At 35.3% G+C, this 25,837-nt stretch overlaps 1 protein-coding gene and 1 pseudogene across 2 annotated transcripts in view; one reads left to right on the forward strand and one right to left on the reverse strand.

Moving 5' to 3' along the window:
• Window positions 1-25,837, forward strand: part of PDE4B (phosphodiesterase 4B) — a 467,156-nt gene that overhangs the window by 269,803 nt on the left and 171,516 nt on the right. The window lies entirely within an intron of this gene.
• LOC118605200 lies at window positions 21,152-21,269 on the reverse strand (annotated as a pseudogene).

The following is a 25,837-nucleotide window of genomic DNA, read 5'->3' on the forward strand; positions in this document are numbered from 1 at the left end:
CCAGTGGACAGTTAGGGATGGCTACTCTGTTTTGATAGATTTCCAGAAGCTCCATCTCCACTTTTCAAAATCACAGCAGTCCATCGAACATCTAACTTCTGAAGGTAGTGGAATGGACTGGTGTGTGAGATAAAATTTCTTTATGCCCTGGTAATGCTCTGGTGGTCATGAGAAGCAATTCAGAAACTTGACTTCTAGCTCCTAAAATAAGAATCAAATTTGAGTATTAATGCATATTTTTCAAAATATTGAGCAAATATTATTGATCACCTACTATGTACCAGACACCATGTCAGGTGATAAGAAAATAAAGTAGAGTGGCATGTTGCTTGCCCTTAAGCTCCTGTAGACTCGTATATGCAAAAGAAAACAAGCAGGTAACAGTCTTCAGGGCAGGTATATAAAAGAACTGCAGAAGGTACATGGATGGTAGGAAGCCAAGTAGCTTTGATGGTATCAGAGTCCAAGAGGATCTTGTAGATAGTATGACTCAAGTACTGCTAATGAGCAAGTTGCAACAATGGGCAAGGCTATCATTTCTCTGCTCTAATATTTGGATGTTACTACAAATGGATGAATGAGAGCACTCAGGTGCTGTTAGTTCTATATACTGCAAAAGTCAAAACTTGGGCCTTTCATGGGACAAAGAACCCCTCATCATTCACCTTTGTATGAGGTCTGAAATCTCAAGGACATTTGGAAGTCATTTCTGAGCCTTTTATTTAAGTAACAATCCTGTGGTTTTTAGGTAATGGTAAGTGATTTCTACAAAAGCTTTTATGCCTTATTATTGCTTGCCCTTTGAGAAATGGAGATGAGATAAAATGAAGAAGGTGGCTTTCCAGCCATTTCATTGCTGCTATGCTTCCCACAGTGGATTGTTGTGCTTTCATGGACAAATACAGTATATTGTTTTTCTCCTAATTATTTCCGTAAAATGATAGTATCAGTTTTCTGACATTGAGAAATGATCCCTGCTGTTATTAAGAATTTTTTTTGCGTGTGTTTTGAAAATTGTGACTGCTGTATGACTGAAGTATTTGTTTTGCTTCACCAAAGTTAACAAGGGTAGAAAAACTTTCGACAGGTCAATCAGCCCACCTCACATTTCTGGAAGTAACTTCTAATACCTGCTGTTACATATTTGTATTACCTTTAAAAAAAAAAAAACTCACAGCATAATAACAAACTATATTAAAACCACCCATCATGAACAAGACTTAGGAGAAGACCATAACCTACGCAGCATGATTTTTATGGGCTTAGTCTTCTTTTATCCTAGATGAGCAGCCAAACAGGGTTACCACTGTGCACAGCTCCTGGAGGCACTGTTCAAATCAGAGTCTGTTTGAATGATGGTCTTGACATTGTGCGATAAACAATCCACACAGTCAGGCCTCACAGCTCTGAACTAAGATGCTTGCACTCTGCCCACTTTAGCATCATACGCATTGGGAGTCTGCTTGCTCTCCTTAAAGACTAGGGTTATATATTAAAATTTTATGTAAATTTGGCTTCTATTTTAACATATGTCTAAATTAGAAATCATGTTTTAATTTGTTTACCAAAAAGGAAAATTAATGCTCCAGAAAAACTCACCGTGTTTAAAATCTTGTACTTTCTTATACCCATTACACACTAAAAATGATGGGTAAACACAAAGGACAACATCTCTGGTGAGTTGCTATATGCAACTCCAGGGCCTAAAAATGCAATTTGTTTTGAATTGCGAGTTCGTTCTCTCCAGGGTTTGTGTATGGCTACATTAATGAGCCAGCCAGCAGCCTTGAAATAGGTGGACAGTTTGTGAAGCACAAGTGAGCCAATTTGTGTGGGAAATAACAATTCACGTGGAAGGAAACAAAAATATAACATCTATATTTTATCAGTATCTTATACTTTAAAAACTCCTTTCACACTAGACTGTGAGCTTCTTCAAGTCAAAGAAGATCTTTAATTCTTCATGTTCCATTTTCATAGATTGAAGTGATCCTCAATAAATATTTAAGTTAATTAATATTCATCATATTTGGCCCTCCCAACAGACCCATAAATTGGGAAATACTATCATTTTGTAGAGGGTGGACTGAGGTTGAGTGTTGACTTGCTCAGGAAAACATTGTTAGTTCCTGGCAGAACTGGGAGAGGGAACTTGAAGCTATATGCCCACTGGTGCATCAGCAGTGCACTGTCCGTGACACCAGGTACCTTCCACATGCCTACATTCACACTTTCCTCTCAATAATTGCACAATGTCAAAGGAGAAGAAAAATAGTTCGCACATACCGCATTGCCTTTTCTGGTTCAAAGGCTTGGTTCAGAGTAAAAGCTATTATCTAAATCTGGTAAAACTTCTTGTCAGCTTGGATTTAGTCAGACTTCAAGATGGAATGAGCAAATTATAGATGGCAGTAATAGGGTGCTGGAGAAGGGGGCATTTTTTACCTACTTTATTCTGCTTCTGGGAGCTCCATGTGGAAATGTTTTAAATCACTTAGGAAGAGAAAGCCTGACTTGTAGTAGGAGCTCCGACCTGACAGGCGTCTAATGATTTGGTATTCCTCTACTGTTTGAGGCTATAATCATTTGCATTGTACCAACATAACCCTGCTAAGTCTTACAGAAAGACAATAGAAATGAGAATAAACATGTTTTTTCTTCTTTCTGGAATGGCTAGCTCATCCGTCATTAAAGGAATATATTCATACAAATGTAAGAATCTGCATCAGCTTCCCTGTGGAATTTTCTACGATCTGCTTCCTTGTGTCCAAACCCTATCTATTCTTCAGCAATACTGAAATTCCTTCTTCTTTGAAGCTTTCTATGCCAATTCCATCTCCCATAACAGGTTCCATATATTCCTATAGCTCAGCATGTTTGTTGTTTGTTTTTAACATCTTTATTGATATATAACTCACATACCATAAATGTATCCTTATAAAATGTACACTTCAATTATTTTAATATATTCACAAAATTATACAATCATCAACAAAATCTAAGTTCAAAATATTTTCATTATCCCTCAAAAAACCCTTGTGTTAACATTTACTCTCTATTAGTATTCACTCTCTATTCCCGCCTCCTCAGCCCTAGGCAACCACTAAATTATTCTCTGCCTCTATGGACTTCCTTGTTTTGGACATTTCATATAAATGGAATTATACAATATTTAGTCATCTGCAACTTGCATCTTTCACTTAGTTTAATGTTTTCTGAATCATTTATGTTGTAGTATGTATCAGCACTTCATATTTTTATTATTAAATAACATTTCATTGCACGGATACACCACATTTTGTTTATTTATTTATCAGTTGATGGACATTTGGATTGTTATACTTTTTTGACTATCATGAATAATGCTGTTATGAAATTTATACACAATTTTTTGTTTATAACTAGGAGAATTGCTAGATCATATGATAACTCTATATTTAACCTTTTGAGGAATTGCCAGACTTCTTCAAATGGCTGCACCATTTTACAGTCCCACCAAAAATGAATGAGGTTTTCAATATCTACATCCTCACCAACACTTGTAATTGTCTGTCATTATTATTTTAGCCATTCTAGAATGTGTATGTAGTATCTAATTGTGGTTTGATGAGCATCACTTTTTGATAATAATAGTGAATATCTTTTCATGTGTTTAATGGCCATTTGTATATATATATATTTTTTTTTTTTGCAAAACACAGCTTTAAATGGATTGTCTTAATTAATTGATTTCTTTATATATATTAGACATGGGTATGTCCAGTTGTCAGTTATATGATTTGCAAAATATTTTCCCCCATTCTATGGTTTGTCTTTTTACCTTCTTGATGGTACCATTTGTAGCACATTAATTTTGATATAATCAAATTTCTGTTCTTTTATTACTTGTGTTTTTGGTGTCATATCTAGGAAACCATATACCTAACCCAAGGTCATAAAGATTTACTTTTGTATTTTCATCTAAAAAATGTAAGTTTTTCCTCTCATATTTAGGTCTATGACACAACTTGAATTAATTCTTGAATGTGGGGTAAGGTAGGAGTGCAACTTCATTCTTTTGCATGTGGACATCCAGTTTTTTCCACACCATTTGTTGAAAAGACCTGTCTTTCCTCCATTGAATAGTCTTAGTATCCTTGTAGAAAATCAATTAACCATAGATGCATGAGTTCATTTCTGGACTCTCAATTCTATTCCATTGATCTGTATATCTATCTACCTTATGTCAGTACAACCTGTTCTTGATTATAAGTCGTTTTAAAATCGGGAAGTGGGAATCCTCCAACTTTGTTCTTTTCCAAGTTTGTATTTGGCTACTTAGAATTTTTTATAATCCTATATGAATTTTAGAATCAGCTTTTCTACTTATTTTAAAGGCCAATGGGATTTGATAGGAATTACATTGAATCCATACATCACTTTAAGGAGTATTGTCATGTTAACAATATTAAGTCTTTCAATCATTAAACATGAAATGTCTCTCCACTTATTTAATTTCTTAATTTTATTTTTTCAGTAATGTTTTGTAGTTTTCAATTTACATGTCCCATGTTTCCTTGGTGCCTTAGTCTGTTCAGGCTGCTATAACAAAATACCACCAACCGGGTAGCCTATAAGAAACAGAAATTTATTATGACTAATAAAATTCATTAAGTATGTACCTATCAATAATCATTTTAAATTTAAATGAATTAAATGCTCCCATCAAAAGACACAGGGTAGCTGAATGGATAAGAAAACAAGACCCATAAAATGCTGTTTATGAGAGACCAACTTCAGATTGAAAGAAATACACAGACTGAGAGTAATGAGATGGAAAAAGACATTTCATGCAAATGCAGATGAAAAAAAGCTGGGATAGCCATACTTATATTAGGGAAAATAGGCTTTAAAACAAAGGCTATAAAAAGAGATAAAGAAGGACATTATATAATGATAAAAGGATCAATACAACAAGAGGATATAACCCTAGTCAACATTTGTACACCTAATATAGGAGCACTTAAATATATAAAGCAAATATTTAACATAAAGGGAGAGAGCGACACTCATACAGGTCATAGTAGGGGATGTTAACACCCCATTAAAACCAATGGACAAATCTTCCATTTCCATTTAGAAAATCAACAAGAAACAGCGACCTTACATGACTCACCAAACTACATGGATTTAATCGATATTTTTAGAGCATTTTACCCTAAAATGGCAGAATATACATTCTTCTCAAGTGCACATGGAACAATTTTTTAAGATAGAACACATGTTTTTGAGACCAATTAAAGCAAAGTTTAATGAGAAAAATAAAAAATGGAACACATATTTGGACACAAAACAAGTCTCAATGAATTTAAGAATATTGAAATTACATCATGTACATTCTCTGATCACAATGGTATGAAACTAGAAAGTAGAAACTAGTAGAAACTAGAAAAAAAACTGAAAAATACTCAAACACATGGAGGCTAAATAACATACTACTAAACAATGAATGGGTTAATGAGATTCAAAAAGAAATCAAAAGATACTTGAAGGTAAATTAAAATGAAAACACGATAACCCCATTGAAATCAGTCTTAAGAGGGAAATTCATAGCAATACAGGCCTACTTCAAGAAACAAGAAAAATCTCAAATAAACTGTCTAACCTTACACTAACAAAATACTAGAAAAAGTACAGCAAACAAAGCCCAAAAGTGAGTAGAAGGAAGGAAATGATAAAGATCAGAACAGAAATAATGAAGTAGAGTCAAAAAACAATATGAAATATCAATGAAACCAAAAGCTGTTTCTTTGAAAAGATAAAAAAAAATTAATAAACCTGTAACCAGATTTATCAAGAAAAAGAAGAAGAGAGGACCCAGATAAATAAAATCAGAAATGAAAGAGAAGTGACAACTGACTCTACAGAAATTAAAGGATTCTAAGAAAATACTATAAGCATTTATATGCCAACAAATTGGATGATCAGGAAGAAAAGGATAAATTTCTAGAAATATACAATCTTTTAAGACTAAGTCAAAGAAGAAACAGAAAATCTAAACCGACAAATTACTACTAACAAAATCAAATTAGTAATCAAAAGACTCCTAACAAACAAAAGTCCTAGTCAGATGACTTCACAGGTGAATTTTACCAAACTTTCAAAGGAAAATTAGTGCATATTCTTCTCAAACTATTCCAAAAAATCCAAGAGGAGGGAAGGATCTCAGGCTCATTTTATGCAGCCACCATTACCATGATTCCAAAACCAGACAAAGATATTATTAAAAAAAAAATTATAGGCTGATATTTCTGATCAACATACATGCGAAAATCCTCAACAAAATATTACCAAGCCCAATTCAGCAAGTTGTTAAAATGATTGTACACCATGATCAAGTTGCGAGATGCAAGGTTGGTACAATATTTGCAAATCAATTAATGTGATACACCACATTAACAAATTGAAAGATAAAAACCATACGATCATATTAATATATGTAGAAAAAGGATTTCACAAAATCCAACATTCATTTTAATAAAGAATCTCAGCAAAATAAGAATAGAGGAAACATACCTCAACATAATAAAGGCCAAATATGACTAGCCTACAGGTAACATTCTTTTCAATGGGGAAAGGCTAAAAGTGTTTTCCTCAAGATCAGGAACAAGATAAGGGTGCCCACTTTCACCACTTCTATTTGACATAGTATTGGAAGTCCTACCTACTGCAATCAGACAAGGCATCCAAATTGGAAATGAACAAGTAAATTTGTCATTATTTGCATTATTTGATACTATATAGAAAGAACCCTAGAGATTCCATCAAAAAATTGTTAGAACTGATAAATAAATTCGGTAAAGTAGCATGATACAAACTTAGTATTCAGAAGTTGTGTTTTTGTACACCAATAATAAACTATCAGAAAGAGAATTAAGGAAACAATTCCATTTACAATTGCATCAAAAAAAAAATGTAAGAATAAATTAAACCAAAGAGGTAAAAGACCTGTACTTGGAAAATTATGTCATTGAAGAAAGAAATTAAAGATACAAATAAATGAAAGCATATACCATGCTCATGGACAGGAAGAATTAACATCGCTAAAATGTTCATGCTACCCAAAGCAATCTATAGATTCAATGCAATCTCTGTCAAAATACCAATGTCATTTTTCACAGAACTAGAACAAATAATCCTAAAATTTATTATAGAACCATGAGGGGGAAAAAAAAGCCATGGCAATCTTGAGAAAAAAAGAACAAAGTTGGAGGTATCACACAACCTGATACCAAACTATACTATAAGGCTACAGTAATCCAAATAGCATGGTACGGGCATAAAAACAAATACATATGTCAATGCAACAGGATAGACAGGCTGGAAATAAATCCACACCTATATGGTCATTTAATCTATGACAGAGGAAGTAAGAACATACAATAGGGTAAAGACAGCCTCTCCAAAAAATGGTGTTGGAAAACTGAATAGATACATATAAAAAAAAAAGAAAAGAAAAGAAAAGGAAACTGGACCACCTCCTTACACCCTATACAAGAATACACTCAAAATGGATTAAAGACTTGAATATAAGACCTGAAATCATAAAACTCCTAGAAGAAAACATAGGCAGTAAACTCTGACATTGCTCTTAGTCATATTTTTTATGATGTGTCTTATTGGACAAGGGAAACAAAAGAAAAAATAATGAATTGGGACTACATTAAACTTAAAAGTTTTTGCACAGCAAAGGAAACTATCAACAAGATGAAAAGACAACCTACTGAATTGCAGAAGATATTTGCCAATGATATATCTGATAGGGGATTAATATCCAAATTTATAAAGGACTCATATAACTCAATGCCAAAGACACAAACAATCCAATTAAAAAATGGACAGAGGACCAAAATAATAATTTCTCAGGACATACAGTTAGCCAATGGACATATGAAAAGATGCTAAACATCACCAACAGTAGAGAAATGCAAATTAAAACCACAGCAAGATATCACCTCACACCTGTTAGAATGGCTATCAATCAATAAATCAACAAACAATTGTTGGCAAAGAGGTTGAGAAAAGGAAAATCTTGTGCCTCTTCATGGGACATCAAATTGGTACAGCTACTATGGAAAACAGTTTGGAGGGTTCTCAAAAAGTTAAAGATAGAACTACTTTATGATCCAGCAATTCTACTTTTGGGTATTTATCCAAAGAAAACCAAAACGCTAATTCGAAAAGATCTATGCACCTCTATGTTCATGGCAGCGCTATTTACAATAGCCAAGATATGGAAGCAGCCTAAATGCCTATCAATAGACAATTGGATTAAGAGGTTTGGTACATATATACAATGGAATATTACTCAGCCATTACAAAACAAAAACAAAAACAAAAACTGAAATCTTACCCTTTGCAACAACATGAATGCAACTAGAGGATATTATGCTAACTGAAATAAGTCAAACAGAGTATGACAAATAACATATGATTTTACCTATATGTGAAAATCTAGAGAACAAAATAAATGAGCAAACAAAACAAACATAAGCTCAGAGAAAAAACTTGTGATTGCCAGATGGGTAGGGATTGGGGGCTGGGTAAAAAATGTGAAGGGATTAAGAAGTAGAAATTGGTAGTTACAAAATGGTTGCAGAGATGTGAAGTACAGCATAGGGAATATAGTCAATAAAATTGTAATAACTATGCAGAGTGCCGAGTGGGTAATAGACTAATTGGGGGGATTACTTTGTAAATTAGATAAATATTTAACCACTTTGCTGTGCACCAGAAACTAATATAAAACAATATTAAATGCCAACTCTAGTTGAAAAAAAAAACCCCATAAATGTATGGGTCACAGTCTGGAAGCTTGGAAGTCCAACATCGCAGTGCCAGCATAGTCGCTGTCTAGTGAAGGCCTACTTCCTGGTTCACGATGCATCTTCTCACTGTGTGAGCAGAGGCTAGAAGTCTCTCTGGAGCCTCTTTTTAAGGCACTAATTCCATTTATGATGGCTTCACTCATGCGGTTTAAGCACCTCCCAAAGGGTCTGCCTCCTAACACCATCACTTTTGGGATTAGGATATCAAAATATGAATTTTGGGAGGACACGAATATTAAGACCATAGCACTTGGTCAGATTTATTCTAAAAAGTTTGTTCTTCTTGATGCTATTGTAAATGAGATTGCTTTTAATATCATTTTTGATTGTTCATTCCTAGTGTATAGAAATATGGTTAATTTTTGTATATTGAGCCTGTATCCTCTTCCCTTACTGAACTCACTTATTTGCTCTGATAGTTTTCTAGTGGATTCCTTAAGATTTTCTATTTACTCTCTCTACTGAGATGATAATGTGGATTTTACCTTTTGTTTTATAAATATTATATATTTTTTAAATTTATTTTTATATGTTAAATGAACCTTGGATTTCTGATTTAAATTCCACTTTGTCATGATGTCTAATGTCTTTTATATGTTGCTGGATTCAGTTTTCTAGAATTTTGTTGGAGAGTTTGCATTTGTGTTCATAAAAGATATAGGCCTGTATTTTTTTTTCTTGTGTTGTTTGTGTGCTTTCGGAATCAAGGCAGTATTGGCTTTATAGAATAAGCTGAAAAGTGTTTTGTTTTATTTTATTAATTTTTTGGAAGGGTTTGATCAAGATTTGTGTTAATTCTTTAAATGTTTGGTAGGATTTACCAGTGAAGTCATCTGGTCCTAGACTTTTCTTCGTTGGGTGTTTTATGGGTCAAGAAATTTATAGGCAGAGAGAACGATAAGATGTAATGGAATTTGAAAAGCCACAGTAGCTGGAGCTGAAGTGACTCCACATTGCCTACATGTTAAAATTTAATCTCTTTATATTTGTTCATGACTCTTTCTGTGTGGAACTTGCTTAACCTCTCTAGCTTTATTCACCTATCACTACTTCCATCATACTGTAAGCATGCATCATCTGTGCTGAGCTAATGATAATAATTGTTTTTCTCTTCCATGCACTATCTTAAATCTATTATACACTCTCAAATAAATATCATGTTTATTTTCCCAGAAATAAATCTCCCTCACTTCATGACTTTGTTTATGAAGTTTCCACTCCCCAGAATGAACTATGCCTTTATTCAACCCTGCTCTCTTCAAGCCTCAGTCTTGTGGCTTGTGTCGTAAGTCTCACTTCAAGTGTTACCTTTACAATAGAGACTTTTTTTATGTTTCTAAAAGAAATATCAGTGAAGAACATCTGGAACTTTTTAAAATGTGTTTCTCTCATATTCTATAAATTCTTTGATGTCAGGAACCATGTATGATTCATCTCTTTATCCCGAATTCAGCAACCTGCCTGTCACATAATAGATACTAAATAAATATTCATTGAATTAATAGGTAACCCCAGCTATTCAGACTAAGTTTTCCCCAGCATTTTGGATAGATGAGATGTTATTGTACTTCACAGTGCTTCCCCTGGGACCTAGTGAGATACTGGTCAATGCTCATTGGAGTTAGCTCAGCTGAATGACAAATTAATATTATGTGTTATAAGCGCATTTTGAACCCTTCAGTAAAAAGGCACCATAAAAGCCTCAGAGTAGCTATAAAAAATAGGCATGACGAAAAATATATTTGGATAGCATCTCTTTTTGAAAATACAAAAATAATTCTGTTGTGTTTTGAAACATAATTACACTTGTAGATGTTGCATGTTAACAGAGTTGCATTGTGGGATTCTGGTGATCATAGTAACAACACTGTTTGATAATAGGGGAGGGGTGATCCATTTTAGGAGCTTTTCAATGACAAGTTTTCTTTTTGGAAGCAACTTCTACTACTGTTTACGTAAATGCCTTGGAATATGGGAAGCTCAGTAGCACTGTGGGTGTCCCCAAAGGAGGAAAAATTTAATATTTCTCATATTCTCCCCATCACAAAACAAAGGCATGCAGCATTGGCTGTAGCAGCAATATATCACCACCACCCAAGCGAGGTCTGTGCTTTTTAACATTGACATTCAGGATCTATATCAGTCAGGATTCGTCAGAGAAACAGAACCAATAGGAGATATAGATTATATTTTTATATGTTGATGTATTGACATGTCAACGTATCTCTATCTCTATATCTATCTCTATGTCTGTCAATATCTAGAAACATATATTTCCATATATATCATATGATACAATTGTGGGGGGTAGCAAGTTTGAAATCTGTAGGGCAGGCCTGCAGGCTAGAAACTTAGGCTCGAGTTGATGTTGCAGTCTTGAGTCTAAAATAGCAGGTGGGAAACTCAGGCAGGTATTAGTGCTGCAGTCTTGAGGAACAAGTTTATCTTCTCTGGGAAACCTGTTTTCGCTCTTACGGCCTTCACCTGATTGGATGAGACTCATCTACATCATCAAGGGTAATCTCCTTTCCTTAAAGTCAACTAGTTGTAGACCTTAACAACATCTACAGAACATCTTTCCAAGGACATATAGATTATTGTTTAATCAAATAATTAAATAGTATAGCATAGCCGAGTTGATAGATAAAAATCATCACAAGGTCCTTAGCCACATAACACTTGCCTCCCACTTTGTTTCTTTTCATACCTTCTCATTCCTCACATCAAACCGCCAGTTACTCTCTGAAGAAGCCTGCAACTTGCCTGCCTTTGGTGCCTTTGCCGGCTCCTCCACCCCTGTTCTAGGGTCTCTCTCCTTCTCTATCCCAGCCGTCAAATTCCTCCTTTTCTCCCTTAGACCCAATGCAGATGCCATTTGCCATCCCTAATCTTGGCTGCTTTTATGTTTAGATATCTTCTCTCCCTCTATGGAACCACCAGCAGATTTCCTGGCAGCACGATCAACTTGCTCTGCTTTGTATTATTCGGAAATGTATTCATGGCTGCCTTCCCACCTTCCCTGTGGCCTGAAGGAGTCAAGAACCTCCTGCTTTTTCATTTTGTTTTTTAATTTCTGTCTTCCCCAGAGGGCATATGACTTTTGTTCATGAGCCAATCTTATTCTGTGCTAGGTCCTGTGCTCATTGCTGAGGAATATAAAGATCAATTAGACAAGTTTTCAGCACTCCAAGAGTTCACAGTCTAGTGGGGACGGCAAATTAGTAAACTGCATGTGTCCATAAGTATTTGTTTAACTGAATTAATTTTGCTGTAAAATGTACTCACTTTCCCCTCAGCATCTCCTCATCTTAATACTTTTACATAAAGATATGAGCCCGAGCAGACAGCTAGTGGGCTGGAAAGCTCTGTCCTCATAAAACCTGTAAAGGAGTAGTGTGTGTGGTGTGACTGAGGGGCATGGCATCAAAGCAGTCAACAGATTCAAAAATATCTCTGTTACTAAGCTTTAGTTACGCCCAATATGCCACTTTTGGGAATCCTTCCTTTTGGGTTCAGGATTATCCTATTTCCAAATGTACCTAGGAGGAATTACTAAATACATATGCTGATATCTCTTTCAAATGTCTTTCCTTTTCTTCTTTACCTCTGTATTGTCTTCTCCTCCTTGAAGGCTTAGTTAAATCGCCCTTCCTAGAAAACTCCTATCACTCAGAGGAATTAGAGACTTCTCCTCTGGGTCCTCATAGCACCCTGTGCCCATTACAACATATTTTTTTTTATCCTCTGTTGTTTACTTGTTTATTAGTATCCTGACTTCCCCACAAGATTGAACTCTACGGGGGGAAAAAACGTGCTTTTCATTTCTGAGACCCTGACGTTAGGCACAGTTCCAAACCCATAGTGAGATACTCTGTAAGGGTTCCTGGAATAACTAGGTGATTCTTTGATAGAATGAGCCCTGAGCATATCTAGGGGACAAAATTGATGAAAGAGAACTGAAGGGTATACAGGGGAGAGGTGGAAGAAAAGGGGCCTTAAGGAAATTACTTCTGTGTGGGGGGCCGTCCTTGATCCTGGATAATAGCTGTTTGCTATTATCCACTTTTTGGTGTCATTTATAGATAAAGTACTTTGTGAACTAAACATGCTCTTTTCTTTTGTTCTATAATATACAATCTGAAGTACTTTCCACTGGCAAGAGTTCTTCTGGAAGCATATATTGAGTGTAAAGGTGGCTACACGTGCTTCATTTTACAAAAGCAAAAATGTTTTCAAATATCTTCTATTTCTGCTTGAACTGAGAATACAAAGCTCTTCTTATGCCTGTCTCTCCTATCCATCACTCTTTGCCTTTGATCAAAGAATAAGCTGGTAAAGACTGCCAACAAAGTATTTTTTTCCAAGTCTCATGACTGCAAGGAATACAGACCTATACAGTTTTTCTCAATTAATAGGGCTGGAGTTTTCAAGATATTTTGAGTATGGAGCTGAAATCAACAATGAAAACCAAGATACCCTCAAAGTCCTCTATTATATGTTTCTCTCTCATTAGCTGAGTGAGCTCTCTCTTTCTCATGATGTCTCCTCTCTCTGTTGAGTTGCTCCATTTTCTTCTTGCTTCTCCTGCATTACATGTCTCTTCTCTTTTCTCATGTCTTTATCTGCTCCCTCTCAGCTTTATCATGGCTGCCCCAGATGCCCAGTAACATGACTTTTCACCTTTGAAAATATATGCCTATCAATAGATACCCTCTGGTTCATGCTAAGTTTAATTTTTCTACAAATGCATTTTTAAATTAATTTTTATCAGGGTCAATTCACAGATAAGTTAATTTTCTGTGACATAACCAAAAGTTATCTTTATTTAGTTACCTGTCAGTTAGTACCTCTATGCTATTTATTATTGTTTTACGTTATTACATATTTTTATTTATACATTTATATTATAATATGTATGTAATAGAGTTATTACCACTAGGCAAAACCTAGCATAATTCTTGACATCTGTAGATACTTAAAAAACATTGAATAAATGGCTAAATTAGGCTCTTGAAACCCTTACTTCTTACTCATCCTCTTCTAATCCACCTTTAAGAAAGTAATCTTTCCAAAACAAATATCAAGTCACAATATTTCCTGCTTTGAATCATTAATGACATTTATTATCCAGATTAGTAAGAGGATACTTATTGCCTACTTCTCTAGCTTTATTTCCTGCCCTGCCCAATTTCTTCTATTTTATACTTCTATAAAGCCAATGTTATTCATAAAATACACTGTTCTATGTCCTTGCCTTTGCACATGGCAGAATCAGAAAATACAACATTTGGCTGGAGTGAAGACGAATTTAAGAGACAAGTTCATAAGATTTAATGTCTAAATAATATTAATTTAACTAATGTGTAAATCTCACTAAACCTACCATTGCTTTCTACATAGTAAGCACTTGCTATGTTCTTGTCAGAGTGGATTAAACAGTAGCATTTGTGTTTTTGTCTGGCTTCCTATCCAGTAGGACTGAGTGAAAAGGACTAAAAGGGTGAGTTCATTGGTACATGAACAATTTCATCCTTTTTCAAACTCAATAGCTATTATCGTGACTAACAAAGCAACTCTTATGAATTGAACACAAACAAGAAATAGTCAGGAGAGTGTTTATGATGTCATCATAAATATTTATAAAAGGAACATGATGCAATGCTTTGTGAGATGTGGGTAACAAAGGTTAGACTGTGGATGTTCATTTAGATCAAAATATTAAACACCTGAAACTGGTACAGTGTTTTCTAATTTACAAAGCACACTCACATTTATTATCCTATTTAAATTTCAACTTCTTGATCCCCATTGGACCATTATCTTAAGTGTACAAGAATTCTATAGTATCTCTATCTTTAAGATTTCCTCTCTAGATCTCATATTCCCCAGCAGAAACAAGCACCCCAATGTGTCCTCTATTATAGCAAAGCCCAAGAGCTTTTTACGTACAGTCTCTACTTTTTCATCTGACATTCTTTCCTCATTCAACTCAGAGCTGGGATTTAGCCGCATGACTCTGCTAAAATTGCTTTTATTGAGGTAATTAGAAACCTCCATCTTATCTATTCACTCCTTCTTCCTTGAAACATTCTTCTTCACTTGGCTTCAGATATTGTGTACTCCACTGGTTTTCTAACCACCTCACTGGATCCTCATCCTCCAGAATTCTAAGTGTCCCACCGCTCAGTTCTTGTCTCTCATCTTGTCTTTGTCTATACTCACTACCTAGGTGATCTCAATCAGATCCTACATGTCAATGTTATTTGCACACTGAAGATGTCCACATTTATATCTTCAACCCAGTTCTCTCCCTAAACTTCAAACTTGTGTTTCTAAGAGTCTTCTTAACTCTCTCTGGATAGGCATCTCAAGCTTTCGTTCCTAAAGAATAACTCTGGAAAACCCTGCTCTCATGCCAGAATTCCCCTTTTGTGAAAGCAGTGCTAAAGTCATCTAGGTGTTGTAGCCAAAAACCTAGATATCATCCATAATGCCTCTCTTCTTCAGGCCCAGTATGCCATTAGTTAACAAGTCCTATTGACTCTACCTCTCAAATGTACCTGGAATTCGACTACTTATTACCACTTCTACCTCTACCAAGCTAGGCAAAGCCACCATTATTACCAGCCTAGACTTCTGGAACACCTTTCTAACTAGGTTCTCTGCTTCCTTTCTTCTTTTGTAGTCAGTTCTCTACTGAGCAGCCAAAGTAGTCCTTTGAAATGTAAAACCATCCAGTGGGATTCCTTTCTTATTCTGATTAAAACTCACAGTCTTTTCCAGAAACTGTAAGATCTATATGATCTAGCCCCTGCCTTTCAGCTCAAGTTTATTTCTACCTTAGAGTATTTGCACATACTAGTCCTGGCTGGACTAGTCTTCTACCACATTTTCCCATAATTCACTCCCTCAATTTCTGCTGGTTCTTCTCAAAAGTGATCCCTCTCCCACCTTCTTACATCTTTTTGTCCCTTAATTCACTTTGTTTCCTTAGCCATTTACCTGTTAATATATTTGCTTAAATCTTTATGGTACCTACTTTTGTCACTAGAATACAAGTCCAAGAGTGCATTTAATTATGTATTCCCCCAAAATTTGTTGAATGAGAGGATGAGACTTGAATATAAATATTTTTACTAGAAATTGAGTACTCTTTCCATGACCTGAAAGCATGCAAAAAGTGGTCACCTTTCTATATTTTTTGATATCTTCAGAATATTCTGAGGAAATAGTTTGAGAAGCTTGATTTCAGGTTTTTCTAGATAAATGAAGATGCATTATATTGAAACAGTTATGTAATTGCAGTTCATGTTGGTAGGGTGTGGGCTCCTGATAGAGATATTGGTAGCATTCATTTGGCTCAGAGTCATCTCACTAACGTGGTACTGTATAGATTTGGGTATAGTGCCAAGAGTGGTAGGGAGAACCATCTAAAAAAATAGAAATTCATAGATTTTTAAATGTTGACACAGTGAAACTAAAAGAGCAAGAGAGGGAACATAATTTATTAAAGCCCTTTCAGATAATTTTCATGTATACTGTCATGGTTAATAGGCTAGAGTAATCTTAAGGCTCTCAAACCCTGATATTTTGAAGTGATGTCCTCTTTTTTCCCTGTAGAGATTACTTTCACATTCTCCATGAATTCAGTGCTCTTCACACTTGTCTGGAAGACACTGACAATTAGTTCAAGAAAATGTATGATGGGATAGGGCAGCTACCATTTTTGTGTACCTACTGTGTGTCCAGCGTTTTAAGTCTGTTATCTTATGTGACCTTTACATTCCTGAAGTAGACATTTATAATGGACAGTTATAGTTTTGTCTATCCAGAATAACTTCCTTTTTCTTGTAGAGAATGTCCCTTCCAAAACCAAACACTGGATGTTTTAATAGGAACTTTGCATACAGCTCCCAACCTGCTGGCCAGAGATGTTATCATGTGATCAAAGATGAATCAATCAGAGTCCTCACACAGGATTTTTATAGTTAGTGCTAAAGTTCTTCCCTCTAGTCACAAAACTGTAAATTGTAGCCGAGAGCACATCACACTAATATCCCACTAGGAGGAGCTTGGCGAGAGAATTTACTTGCTATATAGAGAAGAATAGAGACGCACCAGAGACAGAGAAACCCAAAGGTGTTTGAATCTTTCTATTCAGTCTTCCTTGAAGTTGGCACTAACTCTACTCTGCATTTTTTTCAACTGTTTCATTATATGAACCAATAGTTGCCTTAAAAAAAAAATGCCCATTTTAATCGTCTATTTAGAGCTTATAATTGCAGGAGATCTAAACAGTACAGTTTTTCTCCATTTTATAGATGCAAACACCCAAGTATAGAGAAATTCAATTACTTGTTACCTCTTAAGTGTCTAAATGAGATTTGAATTTAGGTCCGTGGGCTTCTAACTGCTGTTGCCTGCTCTGTTCACCAGACCGGTTTGCCAATTCTTTCTACTTCTCTAAAGAAGTTAACACTCAGCCGTTTAACATGTGATATACCTCCTTAGGCTTCTTTTGTTGTTACTGTTTGTTCTTTAAGGGAAAGAAGTATTTAAAGTAGTGACAAAAAAATTGACTATCCAAGTGTTTCTATACCAGTCTCTGCTTAAGTTTCTTTATTTGTAAAATGACTAAGTTGGACTCAGTGACCTCTGAGATCTTTTTTTTTTCTCATGGAAAATTTTCTAAAGTCGAATTGATTCTTAGTGCCTATGAAAATCTAATTATACTGACTGTGCCTCTAAGGTTTATTTAAATACAAAGCAAAGAGCCATCAAGAGGAGGTGCCCCGTCAAACTTCGTGATCAGGAGCCAAGTTGGCTTCCAGCCCTCCAGCAATAACTCTAGAGTGGTGCTGTCAGAACATCAACATGTTATTATTTTCAGATCAGAGTCCTATACTCAAGGACATGTGTGCATTGGCAGGAAAGAATTAAAAAATAACCAGAAACAACCAATCTTCTGAAAGATGAAAAGGCAGTTCTTTTTTTTTTTTTCCTGAAAATTATAGTATACACTCCGAAATCTTGGAGACATATTATTTTGGAATAGTTGCTATAAGCACCTGTCTTTGGCATTCAAATTGGGTGCTCAATAGCTCCGACAGAACATCTGGAGCTCCACAGATGACCACATCAAGAGGGAAAATCAGTACAGTGAAGCTCATTTCAGCACTGACATGCACAAACAGGCACGGGCATGGAAACCTGAACAGAAACACACACATATACACACAGAGTGGCCTTTGTTTCCTTTGGAATGTATTCTTAGACTGGGTGCTGGGAAATTGTCCCCTGTGGAAGCCTTTTGATAATCTCCCAAGTCTAAAGTATCAAGATAATCTTACTCTAAATGCATTTCTGGTTTAACACACAATTCTTTGAATAAGAGAATCAATTTATCTTTTTAGAATCTCTTTTCCACCAAAGTTCCAATTATTTTTAAATTCATATTTATACGGTATTTTTTTGTTTACCAGGTATTTTCATGAAAATTATTATCTATTATAACCTATGAGATTGGTAGTAGTATTATTTATATTTAATTTATTTGCCTTTCATCGTCACAGCAGCTCTATTATAATTTGCTCTTAAGATGAAGATGCTGAGGCTCAGTGGTATAAATGACTTATCCTGGGACAGACAGCTAGCTAATAAGTGGTGGAACTAATATTCTGCTAAAGCTTTGGATAGTATAAAAAATGAGGGCTGTAGAGCCAGATATATCTGGGCTAGAAGCCCAAGTTTATCAACTTGTTTTGTGACCTCGCGCAGGTGACTTACTCTCTTGGATCTTTAAAGTGAAGTTCTATTATCTTTAAAATGAAGTTTATGATATCAAAATTATAAACTTCTTTGGAGTATTAAGTGAAAAATCATGTAAAGCCCTTAATACTCATCCCTGCCAATTTGAATATTTATCATTGCCAAGTAGGCATTTATCAAAGACTATTGTTTTAAGCCAAGAACTTCTGAGTGCTGCAAAAGAACAAAGCGCTCCATTAGGTGTTGATATGTGAGAGTCTTTGGAAGCTCCAAACTTTACAATACAAAGAGGTCATGCTGAGATGCCTTGAGGCTCCAGGGATTTTCTGCCTCCTTATTTTATCCCTGATCGAAAACTAATGCAGAACAAGCTATACTTTCATAGGGCTCTGGTGCTTAAGGGTCATGGATTGGTATATGTTGTTTTCTGCCATTCTGGTGACCCTTTAGTCTCACACACATAGAATCCATCAGTCTGTGGCTTCCAGGCAAGCGAAAGAGGCTATTCCATACTCCACTGATGATGTCATCTGAGATTAGAGCTGGAAAACTTTGCTAGAGCATGCTTGGATCTCAGGTAAGCCAGCTAGTCTCTCTCTGTTCCTGGCTACAGATCTCACTCAGCTTTTCTGCCCAGTCTATACTGGCTTCTGGTCACAGTGTGTGGATGAGTTGGCTTTAGATAAACTGAGGAATGAGTTAAGGACTATCAGTTATTAAGATAATGGGTAGATGAATTACCTGTTGTCTTTGTAAGAAACAGAAGACCGAGTTCAACATGACTTGAAGGGTCCATAAATATATTACTGAATTTAGCTTTCATTTTCAATATTCTAAATTGAGATAATAATCTAGGGTGGTTGTAAGGATTAAATGACAATTAGTTCAAAGTTCTTACTTACCCAATATTTGACATATAGTAAGTGTTCATTTAGTGTGAACTATTTTTGTGATCGTTGTTATTTTAGTTATTGAGGTTCAGAAGCAAAATACAACTTCCTGTCTATATAATCATGAAAATTTTTTGTCGAACTCAATTTTTTTAAATAAACATTTTCTCAGCAACTTCGGTTTTGCCCTAGAAGATCATTATCTTAGACTCCAAAGAGCTTTGTGAAAATTTCTTCACTGTCTCTTACTAGCTGTAGGATTGGACAACTTTTCATTCTCCTTGAGACTCATCTGCAGAATGGAATAAACAGTACTTGCCTCAAATGGTGTTGCGAGTGGTAGATAAGATTGAACAGCATAGTACCTAATACACTGATGTTTATTGGGACTTAATCTGAACCTCAGTTTCCTTATCTATAAAATGGAGGAAAGGATACTTTTCCCCAGAAGTTTGTGATAAGGATTCATTACAATGCTAAATGTGAAAGCACTTTGGAAACACTAAAGTATTGTGTAAATATATTTATTAGTAGTATTATTAATCTCTTATCACTATTATTTTTAATAATAATACTATTACTCATAATTATTGCTTATTACTAATATTAATCATTATTACTGCTCTTGTTATTTCTAAGCCAAATAGTATAGATTCTGATTTTTTTCATATCAAAGAAATACTCATATAAGGAGATGGCTTAGAAAAAACTTCAAATTCTTCAGCTCATAAAATTTTGTTCAGAGATGCATTTATTGTAAGGCACTTTTAACCAATTAAGTCACTTTTCAGCATGTAAAATTGTTCCTGAGCAAAATAATTTTTAAAATGTCATTTAAAACTAGTGAGGTTAAAAGTTAATGATATTAAATGTGTTGTCCTGTTTAAGTACTTACAAACTATCTGGCTGCCCGTCATACTTCAGATTTTCAGAACCAGCCTATGGAAGATCACCCGGCACTGGTGTGTGACTTATTACTAACAGAAACAGCCTTCTCAGGCGTAGGTGTTTTGGTGGCTTTTGTGCTATTATCTGTTGATGGACCGCCTGTGTGTCTTTGTGCTCTCAGATAACATTTTTTCCTTGTTGTTTTTCCTCCTCATAAACTTTAAGCACAAATCGTGAGATGTGTTTTGTCTGTAGTATGCTAGTCTCTGACATCATTTTTCTTCTAATTATTTCCTGAGGTGGCCCAGCTCTCTCAACTGGAAGCCAGGGTCCACTCCATCACCAAGACATGCTTTAGTAGAAAACCAAAAGAAATCATTTTGCAGACATAACCCTAGAGCTGGGGCCCCAATCCCCAGGCCATGGACTGGTACCAGTCCGTGGAGCCAGGCCACACAACAGGAGGTGAACGGTAGGCGAGTAAGCACAGCTTCATCTGTATTTGCAGCCACTCCCCAGCACTAGCAAAACCACCTCAGCTGCACCTCAGATTATCAGGTGTTAGATTCTCGTAGGAGCACCTGTCCCAGGTGCCAAAAAGGTTGGGGAAGCTGCCGTAGAGTAATGTATATCACATACGTGTATGGTCTTTTTCCCCATGTCGAGGAATTTCTAATACCAGTAGTTCAGCTCTTATCTATCTATCTATCTATCTATCTATCTATCTATCTATCTATCAGCTTACAGCACCTGCTCATCCTGGTGGTCTCCCATCCAAGTACTAACCAGGCCCAACCCTGCTTAGCTTCCAAGATCAGAAGAGATCAGGCGTGTTCAGGGTGGCACGGCCATAGTTTGGCTTTTATTAAAAGACTAACAATATCTGTTATCAGCAGTAGGACACACTCATATGAAACATAGTCAAATGTCTTAGGTTTGGGCTCTGACTCTGAGATCTAGATCAGTGACCTTGAACAAGCTGTGTTTCTCAGACTTAGTTTTGTTAACTACATGTGAATCCCTGCACTGCCACTCCGATCTTTTAGCTGTGTTCTTGAGCTTCATTATAATTAAAAAAAAAAAAAAAAAAACTTTTGTGCTTCCAAGGACACCATTAAAAAGTGAAAAAACAACCATTAGAATGGGAGGAAATATTTGTAAATCATATATCCGATAAGGGAGTTATTTCCAGAATATATAAAGAACCATTACAACTCAATTATAAAAAGCCAAATAATCCAATTTAAAAAATGGACATGGGATTCGAATGGACATTTCTCCAAAGAAAATACACAAATGGCCAATATCCACAGGAACATATCATTACTCATTAGGGAAATGCAAATCAAAACCACAATTAGGTACCACTTCATATCCACTAAGATGGCTGTAATGTAAAAGACAGACAACAATTTTTGGAGAAAATGTAGAGAAATCGGAATCTTCATACATTTTTGATGACATTGTATAATGGTGCAGTCACTTTGAAAACAGTTTGGCTATTCCTTAAAATGCAAAATATAGAGTTATGATGTGACCCAGCAATTTCACTCCTAGGTGAAATTGAAACTCCAAGAAAAATGAAAACATACGTCCACAAAAAACTTGTGTATGAGTGTTTATAGAAGCATTATTCATACATAAAAGCCCCAGAGTGGAAGTATCTCAAATGGAATGAACATAAACAAAATGTGATATGTCCGTAAAATGGAACATTTCTCAGCAATAAAAAGCAATGAAGTACTGGTACATGCTATAACATGAATGAATCTTGAAAACTTTACGTTAAGTGAAACAAGCCACATATTGTTTGATTCTATTCATATGAAATGTTCAAATTGGTAAATCAGTAGAAACAGAAAGTAGATTAGTGGTTGACAGGAGCTAAGGAAAAGATAAATGAAGATGGGGTTTCTTTTACAGGTGATGAAAATGTGCTAAAATTAGATAGTAGTGATGGTTGTACAACTGTGAATATACTAGTAACTATTAAATTGGATGTTTTATAATGTTGAAATTAATGACGGGAATTATATCTCAATAAAACTTGTTTTTTAAAAAAAGGAACATAATTCTATGGAATTGAAAATTAACATAAGGTCCTTTTTTTTTTTTTTTTTTGTTTCCTAGAGTAAAAGCATGGTCTCTTTTTGTGGTTGTGGTGGTAAATTAGCCACATGTCATCTTTAAAATTTCCCTTATCAAGACTTCCCAGATAGCCTTTGCTAATTTTATATTTCCTTCATAATCTAAAAATAATTTTTTATTAGCATTCTCAAAAGTCATCATGCTGACTATTTGGATTAAATGAACCACATTCACCAATGCCTCTCTCTTCTTTGTTTGGTTTTTCTCAACAATTACATTGCTCCCTAAATCATCAGAAAAAAATAAAGTTTTTTTCCTATAAGAGAGTTACCTTGAACATTCACCATGACCAAAAATATTATTTTGATGAAAACAACTTCCATTTAATTATAAACTAGGCCAACTATCTTCTTTCTTGTTAACTGTAAGCCTGTGGACTGGCACTTGTTTCTATTAATTTATTCATTAATTCATTTTTCAATAAATATTTATTAAGCACCTACTTTATTCTAGACTCTAAAGTGGCACTAGAAATAAAACAGTGGAAAAAAATACAGGAATCTTGTTTCTCTTGGTGCCACATGCTAGTTGGAGGATACAGATGATATACATAATAAATAAAATATACATGCTAAAAGATGATAAATGTTTTACACAAAAATAAGAAAGCAAAGTTAAAAGAGAGTGCTGAAGTAGGGGTGGTCAGAGTAGGTCTCAATAAGATGCCATTTGAGCAATGACTTAAGGAAGTGTGAGAGTGAGCCATGGAGGGAACTGGGGAGGAACATTTTCAGCACGGAGAATACCTACTGAAAATTTCCTGAGACAGAAACATGCCTGGCATGTTCTACAAACAAAAAAGGGCCAGTGAAGCTCGGAGGACGGGGAGCCTACTGAGCAGTGGGGTTAAGGAGCTAATGGGGGTTATATTTGGGGTCTGATAGACCATTATAAAGACTTTAGCTCAAACTTTGAATGAAATGGGGACCAATTGGAAGGTGTTCAGCTGATGAATGATGTGACCTGAGCTACGTTTTTAAAGAATTACTCTGGTTGCTGTTTTAAAATAGACTGTAGTGGGGCAAGGACACAAGGAGAAAGACCAGTTAGAAAATTGGTCTTCATGTCTAAGTTTTGATTATCTCTGTACTTACATATATATTTTATATCTGTTGCTGCTATTGCAAAAAATGAGTCCCATCCTTAGGTCAGCTTCTCTGAGATGTGAAGTTTGAGAAGTTGAAATGTGGAGGCAGATCTGAAATAGAGAAACCAGATATCCCTTCTAGAAACAAAGATCCGATTATAATACAGGTTATCAAGATCTAGAAGGATGATAAATTAGACTAAGTCCCACAGCAAGAAACAAAGGGGAAGCCATTCAGACATGTCTTCTCATTGATTATAAACCAGTGTTTGCCAGTATGAGCCATAGTAATGATCATATTCTACCCAGAGATCCAGAATGCTAAAACCCTTGTCATTTCTGTTGAATGTCTTTGACATATAAATTGTCAAGCTGAGAGATGCCTTTAGTTCTTCAGGGATCTGAGGATCTTTGAACCTGGTACAGCTGTGCTGTGTTAATGATGATCCCAGTGACCTTCAAGGACTATTGTATCTGCTTAAAGGCCAGTCTTCCTGGGCTAGAGGTGGAAGTTTAAATACACACCAGCATGCTTAGAGCAGCCATAGCTGTTGGTCCCAAACCTGGACAAAGTTGAATTCGTCATTCCCGTCACACTGTTATTTCTTTGTGTAACATAGACATTTTCTTTGCTCTGTAATCTCCCGTGATGAAAGGGACTTATAACCACTCCAGGATTTTCTCCTTTGTTGTGGTCTAACATATGTCATTCAGGAAATCTGACCCCATCTGTCAGGTGTTCTTTCATTGTACTCTGAGCGGGCTAAACAATGCAGAACGAGTCAGACAGGAGCTTGATAGCTCCAAACTCAATACAAAAGGCAGAAAGAGAGAATTTTTTTTGATTAATCTGATTATTCATTAAGTTAAAGGAAGACTCAAAAACATACTGACATATCATCAGGCATGGAGGAGAATATGAAAAATGAGAGAGAAAACAGGAAACTCTTTAAAGGGAGATTTTTTCTGATGATTTCTGAAACTCAAATGCTATCCTTTTCTGAGGTAAATTAGGAGAAATGCTACACACACCATGGGAAATTATCATTCAGATTTGACTGCAAACCGATTTTCTAATTTGATATTGAAAGGAAACTACCGATGATGTTCCAGTTGAATGCTTATATGTTAAATGTTAAGTCATTTGTATTCGTATCAAAAATGATATCTACTCTGCAATAGGAAGTGGCATGCCATCGGAAAGAAAATAAAAGGACAAAGAGCTAAGCGATAACTTATGTGGCAGCAAGTACACAAGGAAGTTAATGAAAGTGAGCTAAGTCCCTGAGTGGTGGTTGTTGGATGTTGATAGAGCACCAGCTCGGCAGGATGTTGCATGTGAGTGATTTGCCTCCTTCTCGGCGACATTCACGGATCTGGTAGGTGTTGGTAACACTATGAACAATAAACTTTATCTGACAGTTCAGGAATAGAGCTGAGACATAGTTTTCATATTTGAAATCACATAAAAAGGAATTAAAAATAAGCAAAAAGACTGGAGAAATGTAATGCTTCATAAAATTATATGATTTTTAGGAAGAATACTTTGAGTACATTCATATATTAAAAGTTATTAAAAGTTTTTACATATCTTCTTTAAGTTAGAGGCATAGATAGTGAACTGAATGGACTTTTTCTACAAGAATAAATTATCTCAGACCAGGGTAAAATTTGTGAATGAATTTCATTTTTCTCCACTTGATTTTTACAACAAGAGTATTTTTGAAAAGCTTTTCTCTATTAGACTCTTACAAAAAGAAATATAAGGTAATGAGCCATTACTACAAAGTGTTAAAATTTTTAATAGCCCTCAAATATCTATTTTTGTGTGGCTAACGAACAGTTGAGTATTTTTTAAAAAGTTTTTAGAAGTATGGGAGAGCTGTAAAATACTTTGCATTGTTTAAATATTTCTATTTTCAATGAATTATGTCTTCATTTTAAGAGTTAAGAAACAATAAAAAACATGGAATTATGGGTCACAACTTTGAGCGTCACAAACTAGAACCAAGCAATGATTTGTGTGATGTCGCATTGATTTACTCGTGTCTCATAGTTGCAGGTTTACACATATATACATTTCCCTATACAGATAGCAAAATAAGCATACATTTTAAGCATAGTCATTACTTGTCAGGAATTATTTAGCTCTCCAACTGCTCTGAATGCTGAAACTTCAAGAGGGTCCA

Source organism: Rousettus aegyptiacus, unplaced genomic scaffold (genome assembly GCF_014176215.1).
Source record: "Rousettus aegyptiacus isolate mRouAeg1 unplaced genomic scaffold, mRouAeg1.p scaffold_m13_p_1, whole genome shotgun sequence".
Taxonomy (NCBI): Eukaryota; Metazoa; Chordata; class Mammalia; order Chiroptera; family Pteropodidae; genus Rousettus; species Rousettus aegyptiacus.